The sequence below is a fragment of the Manis javanica genome, chromosome X (assembly GCF_040802235.1).
Source record: "Manis javanica isolate MJ-LG chromosome X, MJ_LKY, whole genome shotgun sequence".
Lineage (NCBI taxonomy): Eukaryota > Metazoa > Chordata > Mammalia > Pholidota > Manidae > Manis > Manis javanica.
In genome coordinates this window covers 120,155,006-120,169,350 of record NC_133174.1, presented here as the reverse complement: position 1 = coordinate 120,169,350, position 14,345 = coordinate 120,155,006, and the positions used below count along the sequence as shown (strand labels likewise).

The 14,345-nt window shown below is 45.6% G+C and overlaps 1 pseudogene; it reads left to right on the top strand.

The window, feature by feature from the left end:
* The window catches only part of LOC108410317 (uncharacterized), a 54,403-nt pseudogene that overhangs the window by 12,390 nt on the left and 27,668 nt on the right, over positions 1-14,345 (top strand).

Genomic DNA, 14,345 nt, shown 5'->3' with positions numbered 1-14,345 from the left:
AACAGTACTTTCAGGGAGGGGGAGAAATAAAGCGAGGGAGATTAAAAGAAAGAACTCAAGAAAATTTCTACATTTAAGGGTCATGCTTTCACAGGTCTAAGAGGATGCACAATGCTTAATACAACATACAACAAGTCACATCATCATGAAACTTCAGAATACCCAGAATGGAGAGATTTTAAAACCTGCCAGAGAGAAAGAATGTGAAACACGATGGATGCAAAAGAGAATAATGCTGAGCTTCTTGACAGCAACACTAGAAGGTAAAAGAGGGTGAATATCTTAAAAGTTCTGAGGGAAAATGATTTTTTACCTTGAATGCTATACTTCATATCAATCAAATATGAATAGGCTAAAGACATTTGAGACATATAAGGTCAAAAAAAAAAATAAAGGATGAGCTCCACCAGAAAGAAGTAGTAAACCAAAAAAGATGGCACCATGGGATCCACAAAACAGAACCATTGCAACAGAGAAATAAAGTTTATGAGAGTGAAGGGAAACTCCGGGATGACAGCTGTACACAGTACTAAAAAGCAACTAGTTCCCCATCCTCAGGAGGGATGTCTCCATGAAAAAATGGGGGCTTAGGAGGGATGTGTCCAAGAAAAATTACAAGTGACAAATGAACTCCTATACTAAGAATAGCTTACAACTCCAGTGGGATAAATAGTTACATATAAAACTAAGCCAAAGATAAGCCCATTTTTAATTCCAAAGAAAAACAGAATGTGCAAGGAAGTATTTTAGTCCGTACAGGCTGCTATAATAAAATACCACACATTGGGTAGCTCATAGCCCACAGAAATGTATTTCTCACACTCCTGAAGGCTACAAGTGTGAGACCAGGCTATCAGCAAGTTTGGATGAGGCTCCTCTTCTTTGTTGCATACTTGTACCTCACGTACCTCGTGACAGAAGGGACTAGGGAGTTCTGCAGGGTCTCTTTTACAAGTGCGTTAATACCATTCATGAGGGCTCCAACCTCATGACCTTTACCCCTTCTCAAAGATCACACATTCTCGTATCATCACCTTTCAGGGTTAGGATTTCAACATAAGAATTTTAGGGGGATACAAACATTCAGACCACAACAGAAAGAAAATCATAACCTAGTACAAAGTTCAGCTGGCTTTTCACAATATTTGTATAGCTATAATGTAAATACTAAATGCCGATTTAGCCGTATATTAGGGGAACAGGAGGAAAAGACGTGTGTGGGGAGAGGGAGAGTTTGAGAACTAAAGCTTCATATTAAATAGTATGAAATCAATAGATAATGCTAAAAGTTTTAGCAAAAGATAACGCTAAAAAATTTTAAATATGAAACATTTTAAAATATGAAGATAACAGAAGAAATATCTCTGAAGAACACAAATCAGGAGTGATTAAGGCAGGTAGGAGGACTGCTACATTCATGTATGTGCCTTATAGTGTCCTAGTTGAGTTTTTAAATTATAATTACATATTGCTTTGATAAAAATTTTAAATTAAAATTTACCTTCCTGGTACTATTTCTAATTCTGCCTTGGAAGAAATATCTCAAAAATGGGAAGTCAAGGCCTGATTAGAAGAAGTAAAGGGATGAAATTTAATACACCTAGGTTGAATTCTTACCCAGTGATCTCCCCTCAATAATCATACATATTCAATTCCTCCAGGGTGAGATCTTCAATCCAGGCTCCCTGGATTCTGGAGTCAGACAGACATGAGTTCAAGTTCTGTTTTATGAGAAATCCAAATGTTCTTGTCCCAAGACCAGAGGGTACTAATGAGTCATGAATACTGTTTTTAAGAAGGTAGACCCAGTCACTGAGCTCTGCCCGTCAAGTTACACAGCTTCATTAAGGAAAAATGTGTAACATCTGGTGGTTTCCTGGTTCTATCCCCTCAATTTGGAAACATTGCTTGTTTACTTGCTGGTTTGCTTATTCTTTTAAATATGTGTGGCTCCACAGATAAACTAGGGAGAAATTTGTCCCTTTGTGTTCCAAAAATGGCAAGGGAATTTGAAATTAGATTTCTCCATTGATACTTGGCTCCCACCCCGGGGGGAAGTAATAAAAACAGGGTAGAACACTTTGCCTAGCTAGACTCATCTAAAACTCCCCACAGAAGTTTGCCACTGCATTGGGGGTTAAAAAAAAGAAAAGGCTTTTTCATTCTTGACTGAAACATCAAATGAGTAATTCCAGCTGTGGAGTTGTGGATAAAATGAAGGTTCCTGTGGCCAGGATTCTCACCTGGCCTTGGTTGGCTAGCTCACTACACATGTGTGGGCAATACGTTGTTAATGACTCTATATAAAGAGCTCTGCCCAGTGCTCTGGGTGATGTGGTGGCATGGCTGCAAGGCTGCAGGAGAGCAGAGCAGTGGTGGCAGTGCCAAGGACAGTAGTGCAGGAAGGCAGGCCCAGAGGCAGAGACCAGCTTGCTGCATGCAGACTCACTCTGAGTGGTTGAGATTTCAGTGATTGACCTGCCACTGTGGAAATGAAGTTGGGTCTAACCCTTTCACCCCAAGAACGTTTTGCTGTCATACTTTTGGTCACACTGAATCCACAGTGAACTTGCCCAGGGCTGAAACCCACTGGCAAGACAAGAATAAATAGTAGAAAAGCTCTTAAATGAATGTCTTAAGTTAACATGAAATATCTAGATATGTACCTTCTTTAAGATTCCTAATGTAATTCATTTTTTGATTAGCTAACCCTAGTCCTGATCATATCAAATAAGAGGGACTTTGCTGTAGTTTACTCCTCAATTTCCCATTGCAATGGCTCATGCCATCTCACTCACTCACAGTGAATTACTGGCCTAGAATCTCACATGCTGTTGCCATATTTGGGGGAAACCTGTTCTGCCCATTACACTGTGAATTCCCTTATCCTGTGAATCACCCTCCTCCTCTTTGAAGCCCCCAGACCCCTATCCCATTCCTTACCTCAAGATGGCATATAAGCAACTGCCAGGTGTCTTGCCAATGGGTTTCAGTCCCGGGCCAGTTCACTATGGATTCAATGTGACCAAAGAAATTGACAGCAGAACGTTCTTTGGGGTGAAAGAGTTTATTACCCAGCTTGTTCTCCAGCAGTAGGTCAAGCACTAGTGTCTCTGCCTCCACTCAGAGCAGAGGGCCAAGCTCTCTATATAGCACAATAATGGCTTATTGCCTAAAGGTGTGGAAGTGGTAGCCTAGCAACAGGCCAGTTACATCATCAGGTGGTTTAAGTTCAGTGAAGATCCTGGCCATAGGAACCCCAACTTCCCCACACTCCACCCCTCCAGGATTCTCGCCTTACAATCTACACACTTTCCATCTTCCACAATGGTCCCTGTGCAAAAAAGCTGGAGCACTGTGACCGGATTCCATAATAGCAACAGAGGATAACAGCAACTTAGAGATAATAACAAAAATTATAATAATCCTCAAGCCAGAGGAAGTTTCCAATCCACAAACACTTTAGGGGCAATAAAACACATGTTTTAATGACACCAACATAGGCAAATCTTTTCCATCAGGTAGGATGCATGCAAGAGAGTGGTCCTGTGATAGGACTGTAGCAGGAAGGGGGTCCCTTCCAGGTCTAGTATACCATACTTTTACTCCTTTCCCCATGGGGGTCACTGAGGGGTCTACATATAGTACTACTGGAGGTGCATGCACTGGTCATAATGATAAAACTCCCCAGTAAGATGCTCTTACCTTCTGGCCTTTCAGGATAAACTACTGTGATCTTTGGTGGCTACTCTGCTGTTATTCCAGAAATACACAGGAGAACAGCTTCCAGGCTTGTCCCCAAGCTGCCAGGAGAGCCAGCCATCATTGGTCCATGTGTTGAAAGGTCCAAGGCTACATCCACTCAATGGAGTCTTTGGGGTTCAGTGCAGTTGGTGCTGGCAGCAAGATATTATTCTGGTGGCCAAACCTCAGTGTCAGTGATTCTTCCTTGGTTTGTACTTGCAATTGTATAGGGGAGGCAGCCATGTGTGTTAACATGTCTACAGGGCTCAGGGCTCCATTTTGGGGTCACTCATTCAAATGCCATAGCACAGTCCATAGGTGGACTGACCATCCCTGAAGACTATTGGTATCTGACTTTAGTCTGGATTTTAAAAAACCATTGTGCCTCTCTATCATGCCTGCTTTGGTAGGATTGTATGGCACAAGAAACTTCGATTTGATTCCCAGCTGTCGCACTCTTTCTTGCAGTGTATATCCAGTAAAATGGGTGCCCTGCTCACTCTCAATTACCTGTGGTCGGCCATAGACAGCAAAGAGTTGCTCCAGGCCTCTTTTGGTCATCTGCTGGTCTGCACAATGGGTAGGAAAAGCAACCAGAAGTTCATTAGCTGTGTCCACACAAGTCATCACATACTGATATCCTTCTGACCTAGGTAGGGGCCCAATATAGTCTATCTGCCACCTGATGAGGGGTATAGGTCCCTTAGCTATTGTCCCATGTTGTTGTGGAACTCTGTGTTAGTCCCTTTTGGAGCATACGACACACTCCTGCCGGGCTCTACTAACTTCTTTGAAGGTCAAAGGCAAGCCCCATGGATGGGCTACAGCCCACATTGTCTTTTGCCCTGCATGCAACAAAAGTCAGGCTTTCCTTCTAACCAATGTATCTGGGCCCGTTTATCTGCTTCATCATTTCCTGGGGATATCAGTGGCAAACGACCTGTTACATGGTATATCATGTAACCATCTGACTTTTTACAGGCCACACTGGGGAATTGAAAGGACTATGGGTGGGCTTTACAATGCCCACCTTTTCCAGGTCCTGGAGAGTTTCTCCAATCCCTTTATGCCCTCCAGGCAGTTTGTATTATTTGGTATTAGTCACCCACCGAGGCACAAAGCTATGGGTGGGTGCCTAGCATGTCCCCTCAGAACTGCCTTCACCACATGTACTCTCAATCTGAACTCACCTGCAGTGGTCTGCAACCATAGACCCTGCAGGATATCAATCCCCAGAATATTCTCAGGGATAGGAGATATATACACAGTATACTCCTTTGGGGGTAGACGCCCTATTCCCAAAGGGATTTGGGCTTTTTTCACTCTGATAGCCTTACCCTTGTATCCATCTATGATAGTGGGGGTCCCAGGAAACCACTCAGGGTTACCATGAATCAGTGAACGTTCAGCGCCAGTGTCCACCAGAGCCAGGGCATGTTGTATGTTCACTGGGGACCAATGGATAGCAATCTCAACATGTGACCTCCGGTCCCCCTGGTCTCTCAGGGCAGATACCTTGACCTTTTCTACTGTGCCTCACAGCAATGATACCTCAGTCTTAAGAAGGTCTCTTACCTTCAGCTCAATGCTTTGCAGCTGACATTCTCTTACCACCTCCACCTGTGCTTCCTTCCGGAGTTTGTCTTTTTCCTTGATGGCTTCTTCCTCCTTCAGAACACCTGGCGGCACTGCTGTCTCATCTCCGATGGCACCTTGCTGCCAGTGCTCTTGTATCAATGCCATCTCTTTCTTCAGGGAATCCATAGAAGTGTGAAGCTCACATTCTCATGCCATCTCTTCTCGCATCAATGCCATTTCCCTCAGGGAATTAACAGAGGTTTGCAGCTCCCATTCTCATGCTGCCTCTTGCATCAATGCCATTTCACTCCTCAGGGATTCCACAGAAGTTTGCACCTTGCATTCTCATGCCGCCATTTCTTGGGTCTCCTCTGTAAACTTTTTTAATACTGTGAGAAGCAGCCAACCCACAGTCCCCGCTGTCTCAGGGGCTCTCCTCTGCTTCTCAAAGAATCTGCTTACTATGCCAAGGGCCACCCCTACTGCCTCAGGTGTCACCTCCACTTGCCTCCAGTCCTGGGGTGGGGCCCAGTCCTCTAGGAGGCAAGCCACCTCAGACCACATACCCACTGGGGGAAATGCACTGTCTCCCCATTCACAGGGGCAGCCTACTGAAGCACTCCTCACATAAGGGCAGCTTGTCTTTTTCCTTGGTCAACAATGAACCCTGCTGACTTTTGCCAATTGTCTTGTCAATGGGTTTCAGCCCTGGGTAAGTTCTCTATGAATTCAATGTGACCAAAGAAATTGATAGCAAAACGTTCTTTGGGGTAAAAGGGTTTATTATCCAGCTTGTTCTCCAGTGGTAGGTTGACCACTAACGTCTCTACTTCTTCCTAGAGCACTGGGCCAAGCTCTCTATATAGCACAATAATGGCTTATTGCCTAAAGGTGTGGAAGCGGTAGCCTAGGAACAGGCCAGCTACATCATCAGGTGGTTTAAGTTCAGTGAAGATCCTGGTCATAGGAACCCCAACATCCCTACACCGAGCTTGTCCTTGTGTCTCGTGTCTTTGCAGGGCCCCATATGTATGTAATTACGTTTGTTTTCCTCCTGTTAATCTGTCCCATGCTAATCTGATTATTAGGCCAGCCAGAGAACTAAGAGGGGGTAGGGGAAAAAATTTTCATCTCCAACAGCTCCTACTCACAAATTTTTCAGCTCTTTCTCATGTTTGAATTCACTGCAGAAGAGCTGCCTTTAATTTGGCTTTCTTTCAAGGAATGCAGTTACTGGATTCATTTCAGCTAAAATAACATTATAGCAAAAATTAACTCAGATTGTTATGGGGTTTACTTCCATTGCAGTGATTTTCAGACTTTGGTGTTGCATGAGACTCTTCAGATTGGTGGCAAAAATGCATATTCCTGGGCCCCATTCATCACCCCCACCCCAAGAAATTATGAGTCTCTAGGTATAGGGTGGGGTCCAGGAATCTGCAGTTTATATGAACACTCAGGTGATTGCAATGTCAGGGATGCTGTGGACCACACTTTGAAATACTATGCTTATTAGCTTGTCAGTAAAGCCCACATGGATCTACTCCAGTAACAGGAATACAAATTCTACTTTCAGTGCCTTGAAGAATATGCATCTGGAAGTCTGCTTTTCTCCTCTGATGGCATTAAATGCAAAGAGAAGTAAATCAAGAGCTAAACTGCTGGCACTGTCTCTTTAAAGAGCATCATTCTGAAAATGAAATGTTCGCTTGCTTCCTTCACAAAGAAAAAGTTCTGCTTGCCGTGGGAGTAAAAGGTGTTATGATTGCAAAATTTTTGTTCACCAGACAAATTCCAGTCCTTTCATATGGCTCTCTATAATGCTCTCTCTTAACTGTTTGTACAGCACTTCAAAATCCTGAGGAGGTGGTATCAGTGTGGGCTAATGCCAGTGTTATTTAGAGAACATGCAAAAGGAATAAAGATTTAGAACCTCTAAAGGGAACAGAACAGTGGACTTCTGAGCAATAGGACTACCACTTGCTGGCGCCACTTAGTCATCCTGAAGAACAGACTGCCCACCTCTCTTTTAAGATATAGAAGTGAATTACTTGTTAGACTCAAAGACCAGAATCTGGCTCAAACACTCCTTGGGATGGTTTCCCTACCCCTGGTTCTAGAGACTCATAGGATGCTGCGCAATGATAGAAATACAAGTATTCAGTGGCAGCTCTGACACTTTACTGACTATAAGACTGTCTTGCCAATGAGTTTCAGTCCCAGGCAAGTTCATTATGGGTTCCATGAGACCAAAGAAATGACAGTGGAAAGTTTCTGTGAAAGGGTTTATACCCAACTTTATTCCCATGGTCACAGGTCAATCACTAGAATCCCATCCACTCAAAGCAAGTCTGCATGTAGCAAGCCAGTCTCTGCCTGTGGGGAAGTTGGAGTTCCTATGGCCAGGATCCTCACTGAACTTAAACCACCTGATGATGTAACTGGCCTGTTGCTAGGCTACCACTTCCACACCTTTAGGCAATAAGCTATTATTACACTACATGGAGCACTCAGCCCAATGCTCTGGGAAGAGGCAGAGACACTAGTGCTTAACCTACTGCCGGGAGAACAAGCCGGGTAATAAATCCTTTCACCTCCATAAACATTTGGCTGACAATTTCTTTGGTCACATCGAATCCATAGTGAACTTGCCCAGGGCTGAAACCTATTGGTAAGACAATTGGTGAAGTCAGCAGGGTTCATTGTTGACAAAGGAAAAAGACAAGCTGCCCTTACGGGAGGGGTGCTTCAGCGGGCTGCCCCTGTGAATGGGGAGACAGTGGATTTTCCACCAATGGGTGTGTGGTCTGAGGTGGCTTGCCTCCTAGAGGACTGGGCCCCACCCCTGGACAGGAGGCAAGTGGACATGATACCTGAGGCAGTAGGGGTAGCCCTTGGTATAGTAAATAGGTCGTTTGAGAGACAGAGTGCCCATGAGGCAGCGGGGACTGTGGGTTGGCTGCTTCTCACAGTATTTAAAAAGTCTACAGAAGAAAAGGACAAGCTCCTGAAAAAAAATCCCAAGAAATGCCGGCACAAGAATATGAGCTGCAAACTTCTGTGAATTCTCTGAAGAAGGAAATGGCATTGATGCAAGAGGAGGCAGCACAAGAGCACCAGCAGTGAGGTGCTGTTGAAGAGATAAAAGATTCTTTACAGAAAGAGACAGCAGCGTTGCCAGGTGCTCTGAAGTAGGAAAAGGCCATCAAAGAAAAAGCCAAACTCCTAAGGGAAGCAAAGGGGGAGGTGGCATGATAAAGTCAGCTTGAAGTATTGAGGTGAAGGTAAGAGAGCTGCTGAAGACTGAGGTAGCACTGCTGCAAGGCACAATAGAAAAGGTAAAGGTTGTAGCAGAGGAGGCACTCGGAGGAGAGAGAAAGGTGCCATCAGCCCCAGAAATGGAGGAGCTGGGGAAGAATGAAGGGGTGGTGCCAGAGGCACTCACCCCTCCTGTATTGAAAGCACACCCACTGGTTGTAAGGAAAATAAAGACTCAGCAGCTGAAAGTTCCCCAAGGAGAGGAGCAGCCCCCTCCTCAGGTTGTAGAGCACTCTATGCTCTGCCCCTATACTCAGGCTGAGCTGGTGGATTTGGCCTCCTAGTTTAGGCAGAAGCCCTCAGATTCAATATCAGCTTGGCTTCTGCATCTGTGGGACTTAGGGGTGGATGGAATTATTTTGTCAGAATCAGAGATGGGAAAGTTGGTTTCCCTGACAGTGCAGCATGCCTGAAGGCAGTGATTACAAAATGCACATTAGACTCCAGGGAGTCACTCCCTGCACTTCATGCTGTGTGGCCCAATCTGGGTGATCTACCATCCTCTCCTGTTAGATGGCAGACATATGCTGAGCTCCAACAGGTGTTACGAGAGCTGGGTATAAGAAATGCCATCTATAGTCCAGAGAATTATGGCTCAGATGAAGAGACTTTCATTACTGGGATGAGAAATATTCTGCTTCAAACGGCTCCCACATCCTTCCTTCCTTGGGTCTCTCATGGCCATTCTTTCCCTGCACTTAGGACAGCCCATAAGTGAGGTGGCATGTACAGTAGCAGATGTAGGAGAGGCTGAAGCAATGAGAACACAGAAATATATAAGGTCTTCTACTCACAAGAAGAATTTAAAGGGCCCCATGAGTTTTATAGGTTACGAGGATCCAAATGTGGGTTAATTTAATATGGGCAGGAGCAGATGGAAGGAAATTAGATGGGAAGTCAAATAGGATCTAACTAGAGCTATGGCAACAACAGAAACCAGAGCAGTAGTTCCAGCCATTAAGACCAAAGAGGCAGAGGTCAGAGACAGAGCCACAAGTCCAGCCTGTGTGTTTGCAAGACTTCCTGCTGGAGAGTGAGCCAACCTCACTTGAGCCCACACAGGAAGATGATTCAGGAACATGGTTCAACTGAGGGGAAGGTCAAGGTACATGCCCTGAGGGACTGGGGGTACTGGAGGCCACATGTTGAAATAGCTATCCATTGGTCCCCAGTGATCATACAAAATTTCCTGGCTCTGGTGGACACAGGGGCTGAATGTTCACTGATTTATGGTAACCCTGAGCAGTTCACCAGGGCCCCCACTATCATAGATGGATATGGGGTTAAGGCTATCAGAGTGAAACAACCCCAAGTCCTTTTGGTTGTCTACCCCCAAAAGAGTATACTGGTATATATCTCCTATCTCTGAGTATATTTTGGAGATTGCATACCATTGGAGATGAGTTCAGACTGAGAGTATATGTGGTAAAAGCAGTTCTGAGGGGACATTCTAGGCACCCTCCCATAGCTTTGTCTGTGCCTTGGCGGGTGACTAATACCAAACAATACAAACTTCCTGGAGGGCATAAAGAGATTGGAGAAACTCTCCAGGACCTGGAAAAGGTGGGCATTGTAAAGCCCACCCATAGTCCTTTCAATTCCCCAGTGTGGCCAGTAAAAAAGTCAGATGGTTCCCAGAATATGACTGTAGATTACAGAGAACTGAATTAGGTCATACTCCCTATGCATGCTGCTGTCTATTGTAGCCTTGATAGATACCCTCAGCCATGAACCAGGAACATAGCATTATGTGTAGATCTTGTTAATAATGCCTTATTTTCCATTGACATTGAGCAGGAAAGTCAGGAACAGTTTGCCTTCACATGGGAAGGATGCCAGTGGACTTTAACTGCCCTCCCACAGGGATACCTCCGCAGCCCCACCATCTGTCATGGACTTGTAGCCCAGGACTTGGCTACATTGGAGAAACCACCAATGGTGCAGCTATACCATTATATTGATGATGTCATGCTCACATCCGATTCTCTTTCAGATCTAGAAGGTGCAGCACCTAAAGTGCTGCAACATCTACAAGAGAAAGCTTGCATACCAAGGCTCAGGGACCTGGTTTGTCTGTCAAATTCTTGGGGGTTGTCTGATCAGATTAAGACCAAAGTTATACCAGAAGCAGTTATAAAGTTCAGGTCTTTCCTACCCCTACAACTGTAGCATTGCTACAGGAGTTTTTGGGTCTTCTAGGCTACAGGAGAGTGTTTATCCTGCACTTGGCACAAATTCTGAAGCCCTTAATTGGTTCGTACAAAAGGGTGTCAGGTGGGACTGGGATGAGACATGTGCATCTGCCTTTGACCTTTGAAGAAGTTAGTAGAACCTGGCAGGAGTGTGTTGTGTGCTCCAAAAGGGACTTACACCGAGTTCCACAACAATACAGACAATAGCTAAGGGGCCTATAACCCTCGTCAGGTGGCAGATAGACTCTATTGGGCCTCTACCTGGCTCAGAAGGCTATCGGTATGCCATGACTTATATGTACACAGCTACTGGACTTCTGGTCGCTCTTCCTACACATTGTACAGACCAGCAGATGACCAAAATAGGCCTGGAGCATATCTTTGCCACCTATGACGGACCACAGGTAATTGAGAGTCATCAGGGCACCCATTTTACTGGATATACACTGCAAGAAAGAGTGCGACAGCTGGGAATCAAATGGAAGTTTCTTGTGCCATACAATCCTACCAAAGCAGGCATGATAGAGAAGCACAATGGCTTGTTAAAATCCAGACTAAAGTCAGATACCAACAGTCTGTGGGGACGGTCAGTCCACCTATGGACCATGCTACATCGTTTGAATGAGAGAACTCAAAAGGGAGCCCTGAGCACCATAGAGATGTTGACACATATGGCTGCTTCCCCTATGCAACTGCAAGTACAAACCATGGAAGAATCACCGAAGCTGAGGGTCAGCCACCAGAATAACATCTTGCTGCCAGCACCAAGTACACTGAACCCTAGAGACTTCATTGAGTGGATGTGGCCTTAGACCTTCTGACACATGGACCAATGATTGCTGGCTCTCCTGGCACCTTGGGGCCAAGGCTTGGAAGCTGTCCTCCTGTGTATTTCTGGAATAAGAACAGAGTGGCCCCAAAAAGTCACAGTAGGATATCCCAAAAGGCCAGAAGGTAGGAGCATCTTACCAGGGAGTTTTGTCCTTATGGCCAGTCCATGCACCTCCAGTAGCACTATATATAGACCCTTCAGTAACCCCCATAGGGAAAGGAGTAAAAGTATGGTATACTAGATGTGCAAGGGACCCCCTTCCTGCTACAGTCCTATCACAGAACTACTCTCTTGTATGCATCCTACCTGATGGAAAAGATTTGCCTATGTTGGTGTCATTAAAACATGTGTCTTATCACTGTAAGGTTTTGTGGATTGAGAACTTCCTCTGGCTTGAGGATTATTATAATTTTTGTTATTAGGAACCTCCTCTGGCTTGAGGATTATTATAATTTTTGTTACCTGTATCAAAATCTTACTGTATCTTAATTTTTGTTATCTCTAATTTGCTGTTATCGTTGGCTGCTATTGTGAAATCTGGTTAGTGTGCTCCAGCTTTCTCTAACAGGGACAACTGCAGAAGATTGAAAACGTGTAGACTGTAAGGAGAGAATCCTGGATGGGTAGAGTGTAGGGAAAAGTTGGGGTTCCTATGGCTGGGATCCTCACTGAACTTAAACCATCTGATGATGTAACTGGCCTGTTGCTAGGCTACCGCTTCCACACCTTTAGGCAATAAGCTATTATTGCTCTATATAGAGAGCTTGGCCCAGTGCTCTGGGTGGAGGCAGAGACACTAGTGCTCGACCTATGACTAGTAGAACAAGCCAGGCCATAAACCTTTTCACCCCAAAGAATGTTTTGCTGTCAGCTTATTTGGTAACATAGAATCCATAGCATAGAAACCCATTGGCAAGACACTACCTTTAGGTCTCTGTGCCCCTGCAGCCATGTCAGTCTCTGCCCTCAGCACTGCCACCACTCCAGCCTCTGCTCTCCTGCAGCTTAGCAGCCTTGCATCCATGCCACTGTATCACCCAGAGCACTGGCAGAGCTCTTTATACAGAGTCAATAGCAATGTATTGTCCACATGTGTGTAGTGAGCTAGCCAACCAGGGCCAGGTGAGAATCCTGGCCACAGGAACCTTCACTTTATTCACAAAGACCTTGAGCCAGTCATTTCACTCTTCTGAGTTTACAGAATTAGGAAGCAATACTGTGAATAAAATGATAGTTCCTGTGGCCAGGATCCTAACTGGTCCTGTTTGGCTAGCTCACTACACACTTGTGGGCATTATATTGATATTGACTCTATTTATAAAGAGCTCTGGCTTGTGCTCTGTGTGACACAGTGGCATGGCTATAAGGTTGCAGGAGAGCAGAGGCTGGAGTGGTGGCAGTGCCAATGGCAGAGGCCCAGAGGATGGCTGAACGGGATGACTGTGCAGGACAGAGGCCCAGTGGATGGCTGTGCAGGATGACTGTGCAGGAAGAGAGGCACAGAGGGCAGCTGTGCAGACAGAGATGACAGCTGTGCAGGCAGAGGGGCCTAGAGGCAGAGACTGGCTTGCTGTATGCAGACTAGCACTAAGTGAATGGGATTTTAGTGGTTGACCTGCCACCATGGAAATAAAGTTGGGTATAACACTTTCACCCCAAGAACATTTCACTGTCATTTTCTTTGGTCACACTGAATCCATAGTGAACTTGCCTGGGGCTGAAACACATTGGCAAAACAGTTGGCATAGTTGGCAGAATTCATTGGTGACCAAGGAAAAAGAACAGGTTGCCCTCATGGAAGGAGTGTTTCAGCGGGCTGCACTTATGGACAGGGAGACATTCAAGTGCTCCCTGTGGACATGTGGTATACTGTGAAGGGGTGGAGGACTGGGGTCCACCCCAAGAGAAAGCTGACAGAAATGGCATCACTATGAAGTGCTGTGGCCCAAGGGGAAGCACCACAAAAAGGAGCAGTGGCCCAAGGAGTGGCCTGAGAAGAAGCAGTATGGGAGTGCAGGCTGTCAGGTTCCAGGGGGCAGGTGAAGGAAGAGGCCAGAGAAGGAGCAGCACGAGGAGCAGCAGCACGCAGGCTGCCAGGTGCCGTGAGGCAAGAGAAGGATGTAGTGGAACCCTCAGCTCCAGAAATGGAGGAGCAGAGGTTTGACAAACAGGTGGGGGTGGAGGCCTTTCCAGTGCTGGAGGCATCAGCCCCTCCTAGGTTGAGACCCCAACTGGTTGAAAGCTGGTGGACAGCCAGAAGGACTCAGCAACCATGGGTTCTTTCAGGAGAGGTGCAGCCCCCTCCTCAGGTTGTGGGGCTCTCCATACTCTGCTTCTATCCTCAGACTCAAGCACAAAAGGAAATACGGTCAGCTTCTCAAAGGAAGAATTTAAAGGGCCCCGTGAAGGTCTCAAGGACCCAGATATGGGTTGGTTTGAAAAGGCAGGAGCAAACATAAAGAAATCAGATGACTGGAGCTGTGGCAGTTGAGACTGGAGTAGCGGTTCCAGCTGCTGAGGATGAAGCAGAATGCAGAGATAAAGCAACATGATTGGCCTGTGTGTCTGTAAAACTTTTTGTTGGAGAGGCTGGAGAAGGTGGGTATTGTAAGGCCCACCCATTGTCCTTTTGGTGAATGACATTGAGTAGAACTGAATTGAATACAGCCAGGATGACAACT